General features: G+C 39.1%; 1 long non-coding RNA gene across 1 annotated transcript; it reads right to left on the bottom strand.

Annotated features, from left to right (window-relative positions):
* Positions 1-259: 259 nt before the first annotated feature.
* LOC131547461 (uncharacterized) lies at positions 260-1,096 on the bottom strand. Its single transcript, XR_009272941.1, has 2 exons — positions 704-1,096; positions 260-511 (listed from the first exon to the last, which is right to left on the bottom strand). It is a non-coding gene; the product is annotated as an uncharacterized LOC131547461 (long non-coding RNA).
* Between the last annotated feature and the right edge of the window lie 13,051 nt (positions 1,097-14,147).

Raw genomic sequence — 14,147 nt, 5'->3', positions numbered from 1 at the left:
GCTATATAAATAAAGGTTAAATTAACAATAACACTGTATAAACAGAAAACAAGTGTCTAAAAATCAAACAAGATATTTTTATATTGAGTTACATATATTAGCACTGCATAAAGTACCACGTCAAGAATTGAACATTCATCGTTTTAAAACAACCAGAAATTCACCAGGCTAAATCATGAACAAAAAGGCACACATCATATACCTTTCAGTTAGGACACTACACAGTTTTGCGAAGTAGTCTATTTTTCAGTCCATGCACCAGTCCATGCACCAGTCCATGCACCAGAACACTGATCACCTCCAAGGTCAATGAAAATCTTTTGAATGACCTCAAATGTGTAGCGTAGTTTTTTGGGATAATCAATATTAAGCGCAAAAATCAGCCCGACTAGTAGAGCGGCAGCATGAGGGAGGTCTATGGCATCTCTCAGGGCAATCTGTTCCTCCAGCACCACGTAGTAGTCAAGGGCATCATCTCCATCAGGAATTATGAGAATGCCCACATCCATTCCTGCCGTCACATGTATTAAAACAATATCTTAGAAGTGAGTACAGAAGCACTCCAAATAATAAATGTCGTGACTCAATGAGAGATTAAAATCTATCTTTTAAGTAAAGTTATTTCACGTAGCGTATACTTTTCTGATATTCACAATGGCATTATCAGAGATGATAGACATTAAACAGATTTTGCATTACTCACCTTAAACTGACTAAGATGAAGGTCCACGGCTCAATTAACACGATGAAGAGCTGGTTTGTACTGTCTGCCAAAACAAATTTGAAAGATAACCGACGCAGGTATTTGAGGAGAAACTCCAGCAAGAACATCACAACGTTAAAGTGAGAAAATGGCGGTGCTACAGAAAGACTCTTCTGGCGTCATTAACCCTTTCGCACGTGAGTTTAAAATATTCTAGCTGAGCCCCCGGCGTGAGTTTTTTTAGGCGACCGTTATTTTAGAATTTATAGCCTTATTGTTTCCATGGCGACGCGTCATGCTTGTCATGTGACACCGCAGCCCTAATAGCGCTGTATGACACATGGATTGCTTTTATTTCGTTTTTCCTTTTTTTAATATTAATATTCAGAAACATACTCGCTATATTATGAAATATCTGATATTCCGATTCTGAAATATGTGCAAGTAAATTTATTTGGTTGTTTAAACACTTTTATAATGACCGTGTTAGTTGATCTATACCGGGTGATGGGCGCCGCCATGTTTGTTCGCTGAATCCAGCTGTGGGATTAACAACACGTAAATTCATCCTCTCCTCCCAAAACACGTTAAAGTAAGTCTCCAGTAAACTGGGAGAAGAGCAGAGTAAACTTTAAAGTTATCTACACAATCTGTATATGATATCAATAAAACATGTCGTCAGATTATATTTGTAAGGATCATTATTGCTGCTTCCATAGACATCAGTGCATATTTTACAAACTATAAATGTATGGTTTTGCTAGTACTTATGTGTATTTAAATGTCTGAAATCTAAAATAAGCATTATATGGTTGAAAACACTGAATAAGTGATAATATGACAAGCGCTCGCGCGTCTGATCTGGCTCCGCGCCAGAAAGCAGATTTGAATTCAGCAGTTGATGACGTGACGCACCGAACGTTCTAATCACACCGGTGTGATCTTACGCTCCTGGGACCAGCCAAGACTGATCACACCGGTGTGATCTTACGCTCCTGGGACCAGCCAAGCCTGATCACACCGGTGTGATCGTACCCGTTAAAGGGTTATGAAAAAAAAATCTTTTTTTTTTATCTAATCAATAGTACAATCAATTTTATCTAATTTGCCCATACAGTATTTCATTTTATAACATTTTAAATATGAAACTTGCAATATTTGGCTTACAATGGTCACATGATTTTTGCGCGCGAAACTGAATTAAGGCGGTGGTTGTTAAAATTATATATTAGGAGTGGCTACACAAACATTCTGAATATTAATGTTGTGGATCAATATGAGATTCAAATCTATTCGGTTAAATATTTTACATAAATTGACAGATACTTGGCATTCCTACCTTAAATTAATCAAGATGACCCTCCGTAGTTTAATTAAAACAACAACAAAAATACAAAACAAAACAGGTTGCAGCTGTCTGCAAAAACTTCTTCTTATTCATTTTTTATTGGCGGCTTGCAATCACCAATTGAGCATTACCCATCTACACAATTGTAACTCATAAAGAGGCAGGTTTTAGAGGAGAACCTCAGGCGAGAACACCGCATCATTAAAGTGAGAAAATGGTGGTGGTGCTGCAGAAGGACGTTCATCCTCTGACGTCATCCGAAAATTATAGAAATTCCTACAACATATCATAATATAGCTTTAACATTACACTGATATTTACATTTTTGCAGTTCATGTACATTACTTTATAAATGGCATGCATAAAAATATATAAAATACATAAAATTAAAAATAGTTGATTGCATGCAAATACAATTTTAAAATGTATTGATATCATAAAATATTTATTAGTTTCCATTTGCACATATTTGTACTAGGCTATTTAAAGCTCAAATGTTTGAAGCAGTTATGTTAACTGATTTATCTGAGTTCAGTTGACTCATTCTTTTAAGTCTGATTAGTTCAGCCAAGAAAAACGTTGATATTTGAGTTATCTCAACGTGATGTTTTATTAACAAATTTCGGGAGGAGCACGCGCAGATAATTAACGCAGCCAATTCATCATCAGCAATCACACCATCTATCCAATCAGCTCGACAGAGAACCCCTATAAATAATCAAAGCAGTCTTACCTCCATCAGTTCTAGTCTTTCAGCATTCGGTTCGCTCCTTTGCCATTATATCACAGACCCAATTTTTTCCCATCCAAACAACGTGACCTATACTCAAGATTTTCGGATCCTCTGCAGCAAATCTGCCGGCCCCAGGATCACTCCTCCTCCGCCAGTCAACGCCGTCGAGCCCCAGGCTCCATCGCGGCCGCCGCTCTGCTCGACCAGCCACAAGAATCCCCCGACACAGAGGTTTAACCTCGCCTCCACTGCCTAACTTCCATCTTCCCCAGCATCCTCGTATCATTCGGCTGCGCCAATAAATTCCTCCGATCGGAAGTGGTGAGTATTTAATCCAGAGGCAAACGCTGATGAATTCGACGCTCCATTCTCGCAGAGAACAAACAAACGGGTTTGTACGATCTATTCGTCACCCCACAAATCAGCCAACCTCACTCCTAAATCCACTCCAGCCGCCAAGGCGACTAATAGCTTGAGCAAGCCCGAACTCGCCTCGCTTGACACCATCATTGTCCCGCACAAAACCCGGCTCTCCGCGAGCGTCGGGTCGCAGAAGCAGGCCTTCAACAAGCCTGGGCCGCACCCAGTTCTTACCGCAGCAAAGCCTCACTCGCTTCCTGCTTCGGCTCAGCCTTCACCGCGGCTCTTCCGGCCGCAGCGCCGCATGCAGCCGGGCCTCTAACTACCGTTCTAGACGCATAGCGAGGCTGCCTCCGCTAGCGTCACAGGTCACCAGTCTTGCCAAACAATGTTCAAGGTAAAAATCGCTAAAGGATTTGTCATTTGTTGTTTTGTTGTTAAATGACAGCGCGACATCATTGGATGTTAATGTCATTACGTAACCACGACGCAAGTGCTGAGAATACACACTGAAATTACTCTTATTTTCACCAGCATTTTACCCGTATTTAATTCACTCATTCCATTTTGATAAATGGATAAGTCAGATAATCAACAGTGAATCTTCTTTTCCACTGTTGATCTTAACTAGGAATTAAAAAATTTATCTCAGTGGACCAACAGTAATGATTAACAATCATGAGTACAAACGAAAAAGTTAAGGCTTAAATAAACATTATTGAGCAAATGCAACCTGCAACTTAATTCATATATGAAGTGCATACTGCTAGGCACCTCCCTCAAAGTGTCTACGTTACCAGCCGACGTGCCGCTCGGCTGGCCAGCTGTTTCAGTATGTTTTCCTTTCATGTGGTTAAGAGGAAATCGCATGCCTTTTACCATTTATCACTTTTCAAAGGTTTCCAAATAATTTTTTTTTTAAATGGCTACATTTGTTGCTAGTTGCTTCGAAAACCAGTAGCTAGGTCAGTCCGAGAAATCGTTAGGTTGGCAACGCTGCAGACTACCCCGACATTTCAGCATGTCCCGCCAAAGTCACAAACCACTCCCCTGTTTTCTTCGCTTGCAACGCAGGCCATCTCAGACTTTCCTTCTACTTCCCCTAACTCCTTTTCTTTTCAGCAGCCTCCAGATCCTGTCGCAGGTACTAACGCGAGGCCACCTCTGCTAGCATTGCAGGCCGCACAGGCTCTACAGCCTTTCTCTCCAAATGCCACAAACCCCCGTGTCATGCAGCTGAAGCAAGCGCAAAGCTGCCTCCGCTTGCAACACAGGCCCTCACATGTCTTTTGTCTTTTTCTCCTGTTACTCCTAACCCCTTTCCTTTTCAGTTGCCTCCAGCTCCCATAGCAGACGCTAGCGTGAGGCTGCCTCCGCTAGTGGTACAGACCAAAGGCTCTCCAGGATGTCACAAACCCCACTCCCTTCCCATGAGTGAGCTACAGCAGCCGAAGCAAGCGCGTGGCCCCCTCCGCTGGCAACACAGGCCCACATATCTTTGTCTTTTCCTGCCACCACTAATAACCCCCTTTTCCTTTTCAGTGACCTCCAGTTTCCTTAGCAGACGCTAGCGTGAGGCTGCCTCCGCTAGTGGCGAAGACCCATCCATATCAAAGAATCTCACCGAACCCTCATCAGCAGACCCTTTCAACGCCAGTCCATCCCTGTCCACTCGAACCTCGGACCCACCATAGCCATCCTCTCTAACACCACGAAATCCACCCATAGTGGCTCACTCCACTCCAACCATCCCAGCAACACCCCGCTCCTGCAGGAGACTTATCTGATTCTTCTCCTTGCCGCAGCAGTACTCGATTCCGCAGAAGCCGCCTTCTCTTTTTAGATGCTGTAGCAGCGACCGCTCCCCCAGAAGCCTCCTCTTTTCAGATGCCTCCGCAGTGACGGCTCCCGCAGTTGTGACCATTTCCACAGAAGCCTCCTCCTCTTTCAGGTACCGTAGCAGTAACTGCTCCTGCAGGAGCTTGCATCTGCATTTCCCTACTGCCATAGCACAGCACGCTTCCGCAGAAGCCGCCTCCTCTTTTCAGATGCCGTAGCAGGGACCGCTTCCACAGAAGCCTCCTCCTCTTTTCAGGTACCGTAGCAGTAACTGCTCCCGCAGGAGCTTGCATCTGCATTTCCCTACTGCCGTAGCAGTGACCGCTTCCTCAAAAGCCTCCTTCTCTTTTCAGATCCGATTTTGGGGGGTATCAACACACCTCTTTGGCTGCTGTCCCGTGCTTATTGCATCTTTGGGGGGAACGCTCTGGGTCCGGGCTAAACGCAGAGCTTGGACCCCTCTCCCCGTACAGGGGGAGTACCCTGGGCTCGGGGGTAAGTACCGAGCTCGGAGCCCTCTCCCTGGACAGCACGCCAAATACGCATAACCTTTACTCAGTTTATTATATGTAAGTGTGAACTCGTGAAGTGATGTTTTATTAACAAATTTCGGGAGGAGCACGCGCAGATAATTAACGCAGCCAATTCATCATCAGCAATCACACCATCTATCCAATCAGCTAGACAGAGAACCCCTATAAATAATCAAAGCAGTCTTACCTCCATCAGTTCTAGTCTTTCAGCATCCCTCCACCACCCCGACTCCTCACCTTCAGCCTGTTCCTACCCCAGCATGGGGGGAACGCTCTGGGTCCGGGCTAAACGCAGAGCTCGGACCCCTCTCCCCGTACAGGGGGAGTACCCTGGGCTCGGGGGTAAGTACCGAGCTCGGAGCCCTCTCCCTGGACAGCACGCCAAATACGCATAACCTTTACTCAGTTTATTATATGTAAGTGTGAACTCGTGAAAAGTTCAATCCAGATAAGTTAACTTAACTCAAAATGTTAAGTTATGATAACTAATTGGCGCAATCATTTTTTACAGTGTAGTTCTTTTATAGTTAAAAGTTAATCATCAGTCATTGAAAACCAGTTGACTTACACAAAAATCAGAGCATGTTGGGGTGAGAGGGCAGTGTCTGTGGAAGTTACGGCCTTGTATAAAAGTCAATAAAGACAGACCATCATCATCTGGTGAGAGAACTCCAAACACTCCAGTTCTGAAAGTACAGCACGTCCCAATTAAAACACTAACCAGAGGCAAAAATAGCACTGGCACGTTCGGAGGTTTGCTCTCTGTTCTGACCTGAATTTAACTGACCACTAAAAACATTTACTCCGAACTCAATCAAAAGAGATGTTTGGATGAAATCATTTATGCCTCAGAAGAATGTCTTTGTGTAATTTTAGCATTGTTAGACTTCAGATGAACTGCAGTGTAAATGTAAATGGACGTGGGAGCCAGATCATTTGGCTCAGCTCAGAAATAAGAACCGACTCTTTCGACTCCCAAATGGCTCTTCATTTTGTACCATTTCTGGCTTTTATAATTCAGCCAAATTTAGCAATGTTTTGACCATTGTTTGGCATGTATGCACAAATATGATTAAAATTATTGAAAAATATTACTTTTCATTATTTGTGGTATAAACCGTACATCAAAAAAAAAAAACAAAAAAAACAAAGCAACACTATTTCAGAACTTCAGTGAATTATACAAAATACAAATCATTTGACAAATTTCATACTCAAAGTGGAACACTGTGTGTCATATAACAAATCAGAATCAGCTTTATTGCCAGGTATGTTTACACATACGAGGAATTTGTTTTGGTGACAGAAGCTCCACAGTGTGACAGAATGACAGTGACAAGAGAAGACACAGATAATAAAGATAATAATATACAAAATAGACAATGTAATAAGTATGTGTGTTAAATAAATGATAGTGTTGTGTGTTTCATGTTTATTGTTAAATGTTCAAGTGTTCATGAGATGGATTGATAAAATAAAAACTACATTACAATGTGCAAAACAGCAGCATCCAACACTTCTAGTTGTATCGTTGTATCTGTTAACGCTGAAACTTTGTCACATGTGTCACATGTGTGTGCAACCAATCGCGAACACTGGTAAAATCATCACACGCGTTTGGTCACAGATCTGTACATGAAGTGCTGGTGACCAACAAACGGTCTATTGTTTCAATCATCCTATTGTACTGTCTTGTGTTATTATACCTTGTATTAATATGCCTAAAAAAGAGAAAGGGTTCAGATAGGACTCATTTCGTTCATAGATCCAACTAGTTTTCAGGTTTTTGGGGTTCACAGGTTACTCAAAGACATTTCTCAATGAAATACCATACCATTTTACTAACAGACACAAATGGTGTCAGTGGCATGAAATTATCCAGCATTCACTCATGTTGAACAAATAAAATGTCATACTCTCACCAAAAGATGAAGAAAGCCCAAATACTATCATGTGCATCGCCATTTTAAATATATGGTCTCTCTCATAGCCATGCCAGCCAGTATGAAGGGGAACGTGGGCCAACGAATGCATAAATTAGTAGATACAAATTAAAAATTCATCTATCACTAAATACACCACCAAGGCCACCTACTATACACCACCTATGCTTTAGGATACTACTTTTACAATAGAGTTTTTCTCAGCAGAAACAAAATACACTGAGTCTCATTCATTCAAAGTGTCCTTTAAATTCAAATTACAGACATGTCGAATGTATTAATCAGTACATCACAATCCAAAACACAGCAACAACTGATCCTGCAAAAGGAACATGCAGCACAGAAATTATTTATACACATCACACAAGTGGGAAAGAGCAGTATCTCATGTAAACTGAAATAGAGATGGAGCAGTCATGATGAAGCAGAAAAGAGAGACCGATCTGCACTTACTGTCTAGAGACTCAGTGTTTTTAGATTAAAAAAAAAAAAAAAAATCACGCAGATGCTCCTGAAACCCAGTGACATGAGAGAGAGAATTAGATAAGAGAGATACTTAAAACAGCACTACAGCTGTGGATGATTTACTTTATCTGTAACTGAGAGAAAATATTTCTTTAATTTTGTCTGTTTCACCTAAAAAAAAGAAAATGACTTGGATAATGTTGTTATCTGTCTTGCCAGCAGCCTCACTACACAGTCTGGAGACAGAAGATAAAGTTTAACCACCTTTGAAACTATAAAATTATAAAATGATAGCAATATATTATGCTCCCCCACTGTTTGAATCAGACCTATAAACAGCATGTTGAGATGATCTGGGTACTGTAGCAGCCAAATTGCTCATATATGTTTATACAGACCACAAGTGGCCAGTTCGAACCAACACCTCTGCACTCTTGAGACGATAACTTTGTTATCTGCACTCTTGAAGTTTCATTATCTGGAATTTAGGGCAGAATCATTGATCCGTGGAAAAGGCTACACCATTGCTTAGCTTAGTGGCTGGTTAAGTCATGGTGCACATGTACAGTATGTGACTTCAGGCTGAATCCGCCATTTCCCAGCCCCATTCCACACTCTCTTCCCCACAATTTCCTTTCTTATACTATACTATCAACAACTCTCTTCCCCACAATTTCCTTTCTTATACTATACTATCAACAACAAAAGACAAAAACACAATGTGACCATTTAATTTAATTTATTTTTTAATTTAATGTATTTTATTATTATAATATAATATATAATATATTATTATTATTATTTTATTTTTTGGTAACACTTTAGTATAGGGGCCAATTCTCACTATTAACTAGGTGCTTATTATCATGCATATTACTAGTATATTGACTGTTTATTCTGCATGACCACATTCTACATCCCTAATCCTAAACCAATACCTAAATTTAACAACTACCTCTACTAGTAGTAATTATGAGTTTATTGAAGCAAAAGTCGTAGTTAATAGTTAAATAATAGCGAGAATTGGACCTTAAAATAAAATGTGTTTATTTAATTTAATTTAACTTAATAAAATTTTTGTTTTTGTTTTGTTTTTTACTTTGCTGACACTCACTGAACCTATAGGACCCAAGGAATATCTAAGGACAAGAAAACATGAGACTTCGGGTGGGCCAGTAAATACTACCTAGAAAGTTAAACGGCCTGCCAGAATGTGCCAATGAGCAAATGTTTCTATTCATGCAGGACGATTTCAGTTGTTGCAGGATGATACAGTCTTGCTAGAAACCTGCATCCTTGCTGATTCCCATGTGAACCACCTGTGGTACAGCTGTCAGGTTGCCATGGTGATGCAGTCGAGTATTTCCCGGACACACACACATTTACTCAATTTTCTGTATGTTTGTCATAGCTCACACCCTCCAGAGAGCAACCTTAATCTTCAAAGTCATCAATTGTTGTCGTCCCTCACGGCTCAAGTATGACACCTCCACTGCCGAGCTGCTTCTGCCGAAGACCTGCTGTACGGCAAACAGGCTGAAATATGAATGAGCTAAAACATAAACAGCACAAAGACAAGAGATGTGTTGACTGAGACAAGCAGATTATAAATAATATATAGCGCTATTAAACACCTCAGTAGATGATGAGGCCGCTGCTCAAATTCATCATTTATTATTCAGGAGTTGACTGGGAAAGCTAACACTGTGATAAGAGATTTGGGTGTTTTTATTATTTATTCTGCAGTTATTTGGTAGTTTCACAGTAAAGTTATAAATGTATCATGGAGTAACTAGATTATAAATATGAATGGTGTTTGGTCAGGCCATTGAATTTTTATTGATACTAGCTTTGTAAAAAACAAGCATACTCTTAAAGGGGTCATATGATGTTGCTAAAAAGAACATTATTTTGTGTATTTGGTGTAATGCAATGTGTTTACACGGTTTGATGTTCAAACAACACATTATTTTCCACATACTGTACATTATTGTTGCTCCTCTATGCTCTGCCTTTCTGAAACGCGCCAATTTTTACAAAGCTCATCGTTCTGAGAAGCAAGGTGTGCTCTGATTGGCCAGCTATCCGGTGCGTTGTGATTGGCCGAATACCTCAAGCGTGTGACAGAAATGTTACGCCTTACCATGTTGTGATGCCGTGTCCTGGCTCGACGAGACTGAAACAATAAAACCTGCTATAAACGAGGCATTTGTTGCATTCAGTGAGGACATAATTACTGATTATAATGACTCATACGTACTTACAGGCTGTGAGTCAGAAGCACCAAACTGTCCTTGCAACGTTGGAATAGTGTTCACAGCCATTCATAGTGTTCACATTGTAGGCTACTCTCTCCCAGGATCAGGAAACAGTCCTCCGTAAAATGCGCTGCACACACTCGAATATTTGTGTTGTACTGTTCTGGAACAGTGTTGTAAATATAACTTAACCACTGATTTCTAGTTGTGTACTCATTTGGAAGGCCAAACAAAGTATTTTCGCTTTCACAACGAAACACAGCGTCTCCACGACATGGCGGCAGCAACAACAATACTAGAGCGAGAATAAAAGTTACGCCTTCTTTCATTGCGTATACGTTTCAGCGGTGTTATGCAAATCTTCCCACACCGTGACGTAGACATGTGTTTGAATGAGCCGTTTTAGGAAGGCGTGGCAGGGTCTTAACTTTTATAAAGAATATTTATTTGGGTTTGAGACTTTAATCTTTGCAACTTTACAGATCTTATATATGCACAAACAGCTTGTAACACTCCAAAGACAAAGGAAAACATGAAATCGCATCATATGACCCCTTTAAAAGATTACTTCCTATGGAAATAATGTACTTTAAAATAACTAAAACTGAATGCAATGTTTTTAGACATTTAATTGCATGTTAATTGCAATGAAATTAAAAGTTTTATAGTTTACATTTCTATTAAATGCTTTGTGTTTTTGACCCACTTAAGTGGACTTAATTACTTCTATTGCATTTGAAATATGGTTTACGTTTACTGCTAAACTAATACATACTTAAATGTCATTTGTATTGAAACTTTTATAACATGTATTTAAATGTCTAATTACACATTTGTAATGACAAGTTCGTCCATATTTGGTTTAGTTCCTGTTCTTATTAGTTAATCATCATTTATTCTCTTCACCTGTGTTAATCATCTCGTTTACTCCTTGGTTTCCCTGTCTTTATAAGCGTTCAGGTTCTGTTCAGTCTTTGTCTTGGATTAATGTTATTAAATGGAAATCCGTGTGTTGATGCTTATTAAATACTCTTTTCGTCTACTCCTTCATCATGCGATTATTACCACAACCACATCCTGTGACAGACAAAGTTGCATTTTAGTACATTTTTTAAATATATTATAATTTGTAATGTACTGTAATACTGACTTGCACACTACAGTTAAAATTAGGGCTGTCAATCGATTAAAAAAAAAAATTGCGTTAATTACAGTCATGGACTGTGATTAATCACGATTAATCGCAAACTTAAAATACTAGGATTTACCTGTAAATGTGTTGAAAAAGAAATGCATGACAAACTAGTTTATGGAAACAGAACCTTTCACACTTCCGCCAGGTATGAGACATAATCCTTATTATTCTTTCATCATTTTTCTTTTGTTTTTATTCAGCCATTATCAGCCTTTAAACTGGCAATAAAACTTTTACCAAGTCACATCGCTTCAATCCCAGTATATATTTACCCAACTATTATCAAAAGTATTTCTAAATAAATACAACAAAACATTTCTTGCGACCTTATGTGAATTATTATGACAAAATGCACTATGAAGAAGAATTGGACCTTTTCTGCAGATGCATTAGAGCTAACATCAGCATGCTTCATAAGACAATTTATGAGATTAATAGTACACTTTTACTCAGAACTCACTTCAAACCACCATCGAGTGTTTGTAATAACTTCCTTTTACAATCACATGTGGAATTTGGTCATTTACTGTTATTAAAATATGCTATTTACAGCCTCGCTGCACAAATTAGCATTTCAGATGTACACTTTCAACTCAAGAAAATCACATACAAATATCCTATCGTAATCGTGTGTTTATTATCTAATATAATCTATAGTGGCTGTTGTCATGTTTATTTCTGCTGTGTAAAAGCCTTAACATTTATGCTCTGGGTGACACTCATGTTGTTTGTGATGTTACAACCGCCTCTCCGTTCTTAAGTTGCCAGGTACACATTCCAAGTATAATACATATTAGTAAAAGGATCTATTTTAATTTTTATTTGTCTATACAATTTGGGCGGCCGCGGTACATTATAAAAGTAGCCAACCCACGGCTTTGTAATTTTTTCCCGCGACTGTATTTTCAAAATAGCCCACTTGTGCTGCTGCCCTGACAACACTGGTTCGCTGTACCCTCATCACACAACGATAACCTTCCGCGCTGCGATGACGGCAAGAAGTTGGGGTCAAACCTTATCAGACGATTAATTTGCATTAAAAAAATATTAACGCGTTAAAGTTTTTGGATTAATCGCATGCGTTAACGCATTAACATTGACACCCCTAGTTAAAATATAATCAAGTACTTTACATGTGCCTTAATATGTCAGTCAACACATCAAAATAAGTGTACTTCTTTAAAACACAAAAACTTAAACTTTTATTTTGACATTATTGCAAAGTGCACTTTTTTAAAGGGATAGTTCACCCACAAATGAAAATTTGATGTTTATCTGCTTACTCCCAGGGCATCCAAAATGTAGGTGACTTTGTTTCTTCAGTAGAACACAAACAAAGGTTTTTAACTCAAACCGTTGTAGTGTGCCAGTCATATAATGCCAGTCAATGGGCACAGAATCTTTGAGAGAAAAAAAAACAAAACATGCACAGACAAATTCAAATTAAACCCTTCGCACAAACCGATCGTTTCGTGTCTTAGGACATCAATGTATCGTCACGAGCAGCAAGGTTTAATTTAGATTTGTGTGTGCATGTTCTTTTTTTCTCTCAAAGATTCTGTGCCCATTGACTGGCATTATAGGACTGACAGACTGCAAAGGTTTGAGTTAAAAATATTTGTTTGTGTTCTACTGAAGAAACAAAGTCACCTACATCTTGGATGCCCTGGGGGTAAGCAGATAAACATCAAATTTTCATTTTTGGGTGAACTATCCCTTTAAATGTACTGTTTTAAATGTATTTTTTAAAACGGATGGTTCACCCAAAAATGAAAATTAGCCCATGTTTTACTCACTCTCAAGGCATCCTAGGTGTATATGACTTTCTTCTTTCAGACGAATCCAATCGGAGTTATATTAAAAAATGTCCTGGTTCTTCCAAACTTTATAATGGCATAGGTGGGTGTTTTTGTTCAACAGTCCAAAAGTATTCAAATAAAGCGCATGCATCCATAATAAAACATCCATGAATAAAGGCCTCCTGTAGCAAATTGATGCATTTTTGTACGAAAAATATCCATATTTCAAACGTAATAAACACTTTTCTCTCACTTCTGCTGACTCTCATACGTGGTAGCCGTTCCGGTGGATGACGTAGAACAGATGTGTTTCGTGTGCTGGTGAGAAATGCTATTCTCGCGAGTTTGTTTACAGGAGCAAAGGAAGCAAAGTATGCTTACTTTAGCAAAGGAAAAGCAGTCTCCTCTTAGCTTATATTGAAATCCTCTGACATTTTCTTTACAGATCCTCTTTTTGTACTTCTAATTCGTGACCGGTGTTTTGTTTTGCTCTCCACGCTTCCGCATTCATCACTAATCACCGGTGATTATAAAAAGTTCTATAAAACTGTTTCTAACATTTTAAATATTAAAAAAAAAATTATATTTACAATATATAATTATAATACATATATATATTTTTGTTTTACAAAAATGCATCGATTCGCTACAGAAGTCCTTTATTCCCCCCTCCTTTATTCATTTTTGGGTGAAGTAACCCTTTAAGTGTGTACTTAAGAAACAGCCATAACACTCTAAAAAAATGCTGGGTTAAATATGGACAAACCCAGTGATTGGGTTGTTTTCAAACACCAGTTGGGTTAAATGTTTATCCTAACCTTCTGGACAGTAAACCAACCGCTGGGTCAAAACAACCCAATCGGTACCATATTTTACCCAGCGCTAGGTTGTATTTAACCCAGCATTTAACCCACTTCTTCTAGTATAATCTTTTCAGGTATTTTATTATTATTATTTTTTTTTGAAAGATT

The sequence above is a fragment of the Onychostoma macrolepis genome, chromosome 09, assembly GCF_012432095.1.
Source record: "Onychostoma macrolepis isolate SWU-2019 chromosome 09, ASM1243209v1, whole genome shotgun sequence".
Classification (NCBI taxonomy): domain Eukaryota; kingdom Metazoa; phylum Chordata; class Actinopteri; order Cypriniformes; family Cyprinidae; genus Onychostoma; species Onychostoma macrolepis.
This window is presented reverse-complemented; position numbering and strand designations above follow the sequence as displayed.